This window comes from Euprymna scolopes, chromosome 22 (genome assembly GCF_053919585.1).
Source record: "Euprymna scolopes isolate OS-2025 chromosome 22, ASM5391958v1, whole genome shotgun sequence".
Lineage (NCBI taxonomy): Eukaryota > Metazoa > Mollusca > Cephalopoda > Sepiida > Sepiolidae > Euprymna > Euprymna scolopes.
The window spans coordinates 90,413,598-90,418,510 of record NC_136503.1 but is presented as its reverse complement, the minus strand read 5'-3'; positions in this window follow the sequence as shown (position 1 = coordinate 90,418,510).

Here is a 4,913-nt window from a genome sequence, read left to right as displayed (position 1 = left end):
ACAGATATTTGTATATCACATAGAATGTTTTCTGATACAGGAGGAAATATTGGGGGTTGGTGGCCTTGGTCGCAAAGGGTAGAATTAGCTGCAAAGTTCTTGGCAAAGAATTTGGCTTTGTCTGATGCTGACGAGATTACCTCAGGCCCATTGATGATAGTTGGGATAGAGCACACGCTCCTGTTTAGGATTCTGTTTGCTATTTGTCAAAACTGGTGGGAACCAAGCTGCTGCTCAGCTACTTGGGACGATGGACTGAGCATATAACTCTCTTGCATTCTTTATTACTTTCTTACAATGGTTGCTGGCAGTCCTGAAAGCGGCTTTAGTTTCCATACATCTATTATGTTGAAAGCAGTGGAAAAAGTGATTTCTGTGTGCAATAGCAGCAGCACATTCTGGAGAAAACCATGGCTGGCTGTTAGGTTTTTGCTGGAACTTTTTCGAGGGTATGAAACGGTCTATACCTACAATTAACCATTCCATCAGGTCTGATACTATAGAGGACACATCCTTTTTAAACATGGAACGCAGAGGTAGATCCGATATAAATGTACGGAAGCTATACCAGTCAGCCATGGTGTATCGATATACTGTACAATGGAGAGGTACGTCTGAGGACTTATTACATTTCATTTTAATCTTAATTGATACAACTGAGTAGTCAGAAGATCCAAGAGGAGACTGAACGGAAACTGAACATAGTTCAGGGCAAGTTGTGAGAAAAAGGTCTAGGAGACTTGCATACACACAGACGTTTCGCTTTTATATATTATACTAGCAGGGCTACCCGGCGTTGCTCGGGACCGTATAAACAATGAAACTAGTTAGGATCTTCTCTGGAGATGTCACTACCACATGGAAAGCCATCTTTAATATAGGCACATATTCCATGCTCATGGCGATCTTGGGGGTCAGATTTGGAAGTTAAGTTAGATTAATTACGAACTCATTTAGGGAAATAGTCTGTCCAATGCCAGTTTCACTTAAAAATAAAAGGTCTGGTTTAGTCTCCTGTTATTGGGATTCAACTTCTGGAAGGTTAGAACGTAGACCCCTGATGTCGGAGAAGGAGACATGGTAGTAGGAAGTTGGAGATCCGGGTTTAATCGTGTATTTTTTATTGAAACTTGTCATGATGGAATTTTGGAATTTGTGGACTAGGTCGTCAAACTTGTTTAGAGCAGGACAGAGAGGGGAAACTGAGAGAGAAAAAGAAACAAAGAATTTTTTTTTTTTGTAGAACATTTTTTTGTAGCCCACACAATAATTCAATAGCAACAACCCCATTAACTTATCTACCAATCAAATACAACTAAACCTATTACATACCAATACCACCCTTAATCTCACTGACAACAAATATATTAAACAAAATGTAATCTACTTCGGTTCCATCTTTGGACTTATTAAACATAGAATTTGAACGCATAAGCACTCTTTTAAAAATTCTTCCTTGAGAAACCAGACTGCTTTATCTAAACATATATGGTGACTCAATGACAGAAATATTCCCTTCAATTTAAAATAATAATAGGATCTTATGCAGCATATCTGCCGGGGGACAGATTCTGTGCGCTTTGTAGATATGAAGCCCTTAAGATTTTAAAATATAATAAAAATAAAACCATTCCCTTGAATTTAAAAGATGAAATTTTTTCCGGATGCATTCATAAACGTTGGTTTAGACTCGAAAAATTTAAGCCCCCATAAATCATAAAATTATCTCATGACTAATCTATCTTAACATTTATAATAAATGAATTAATAACTATTATTATTATTATTATTATTATTATTATTATTATTATTATTATTATTATCTAATATTTTACCATGATTTTCTATTTTATTTTATTTTATTATCTAGTTCACTTTGAATATATATGTTACTAATTTATTAATGTAAGTTCTATAAATATTATAATTACTAATTTTAAAAATTATTATTTTTATTTAATCACTTCCAATAGGATTCACTTATTATAGAAAAAATTCAACTATTAAATAATTAGTGGTTATCTCCCTTCAGCAATTAAATCCTTTATTTTTCTATTTGAATAAAATTATCTCCCCTTGTAATTGAAATATTTCAGCTGATTTTAAATTTAAACTTGTTCATGAAATTCTTCATCTTATCACTGATGTCTGGAGGGGTGTTCCTGTCCATCAGGATTGGGTTGATGCAATTCTTATATCCCTGTACAAGGGAAAGGGGCCCAGGACCGACTATGGAAGATATCGTGGGATAAGTTTGTTGGAAGCAGTTGGCAAAGTATTTTCCAGAGTTCTACTCAATAGATTGTTAAAGTATATTTGTCCATCCGTCATTCCAGAAAGCCAAAGTGGCTTTCGTCCGGGCAGAGGAACCACGGACATGATCTTCTCTGCTCGGCAGTTGCAGGAGAAATGTACTGAACACTGTGTTCCGCTTTATCAGGTTTTTGTTGATTTCACTAAGCCTTTTGATACGGTGAGCAGAACTGCCCTTTGGATAATTCTGGGGAAGTTGGGATGCCCACCTCAATTTCTACGATTACTCAGGGAGCTCCACACTAATATGAAGGCTCGACTGAACTTCAACGGATGCCTGTCGGAACCCATTTTAGTTGACAATGGTGTGAAGCAGGGTGATATCCCAGCACCTACACTTTTTTCAATTTATTTTGCAACTATGCTATTGTATGCCTTTAGGGAATGTTCTCTATGTGTTTATTTGCGTTTCAGAACCACAGGTAGGGTCTTTAATCTTCGTCGTTGTCATGCTTCTACAAGGACGTTTCAGCACCTGGTTCGTGAATTGCTTTATGTGGATGACGCCAATCTCATAGCCCATAGTGAGAGGGATATGCAGTGTATCATGGATCTGTTTTCGGGGGCCTGTGCATCTTTTGGGCTTACTATTAGTCTTAAGAAGACTATGGTCATATTCACACTTCCACCGGGTTGTTTGTATGTGGAACCAAATATTTTTGTCAACAACCAGAGACTTGCCGTGACACATTTGTGTATTTGGGTAGTACTCTCGCCAGAGATGGAACCCTGGATGCTGAGGTCAACTATAGGATACAGCGTGCCACTAAGGCTTTTGGTGGCTTAGAGAAGCTAGTATGGTCTGACAGGGGTATAACTATTCATACAAAGATCAGTGTCTATCAATCTTGTATTTTACCATCCCTGCTTTACGCTTCTGAGGCCTGGACAACTTATGGTAGACACATAAAAGTCACGGAGAGAGTGCACCAGAAATTCCTGTGACACATTCTGGGCATCAGGTGGAGCACTTTTATATCTGATGTGGATGTTCTCATGCAGGCTGATGTACCTTGTATCGAGAAGTTGATTATACGCAACCAGATGAAGTGGGCTAGACATCTGACAAGGATGGACGACGAGAGATTGCAAAAGTGCGTGTTCTATGGTGAAATTATACAAGGAAAGCGTCCACAACATAAACCAAGGAAACGCATTAAGGATAACATCAAAGATAATCTTAAAGCTCTTGGTATTGATGTGTTCAGTTGGGAAAGTGCTTCCAATGATCGTAAAAAGTGGCTCTCCTTAGTCTATCATGGCTGTGATAGTTTTGAGAAGAAAAAATATGAGCATGCAAAAATGAAGCGTAATATCCGGAAGAAAACTCTGTCAGATATATTAGGTCTGTCGGAGGATTTCATGCAGAACCACACCTGTGATTTATGCGGTAAAATGACTTTATCCGGAGCTGGTCTGGCTAGCCACAAGCGTTCACATGGAGATCAATCTTTCTTTGATGGGGTAAACTTTGCAGGGCACAGATGTTCTGTTTGCTCTGTGGTCTGTAAATCGAGTGGAGGCCTAAAGCGTCATATGAGCGTCCACAGTAGAGCAGCACCAGTTGGCATCCCTCAATCTCAGTTTAAGTGTGACTTTTGCAACAGACTGTGTAAAAGCAGGACTGGTCTGAAGAGCCATCTTCGTTCGCACAGAAAATAGGAATTGATGCATTCTTGATCACATCTCCACATGTATATATGTGTGTGTGTGTATAAGTGTATATATGTGTACATAATTATAATAAAAAAAAATATATATATATATTTTCGAAAATACATGAAAATAATTGAGTAATTAACTATAAAGCATGGGAAAGATGGTCTTCTGTCAAGAAGTGACAATCACCATATATATGTATATATATGCATATACATATGTATATATATGTTCTTGTGTATAAATATATGTATATATATATATGTGTCTGTGTATATATGTATATGTGTATATATATGTATACATATATATATATGTATATGTATGTATATGTATGTATATGTATGTGTATATGTATATATATGTATATATATGTGTATATGTATATATGTATATATATATGTATATGTATATATATGTATATATATATGTGTATATATATGTGTATATGTATATATATATGTGTTTGTATATGTATATAGGTGTATATATGTGTATATATATATATGTATATGCATATATATGGATATATATACGTATATATACATATACATATATATATCTATATATGTACATATATATATCTATATATACATATACATATATATACATATATATATTTATATATACATATATATATTTATATGTACATATAAATATATATATACATATAAATATATATATACATATATATAAATATATATATATACATATATATACATATAAATATATATATATACATATAAATATACATACATATATATACATATAAATATATATATATATACATATATATACATATAAATATATATACATATATACATATAAATATATATACATATATATATATGTATATATACATATATATATATATATATATACATATACATATACATATACATATATATATATATACATATACATATATATATATACATATA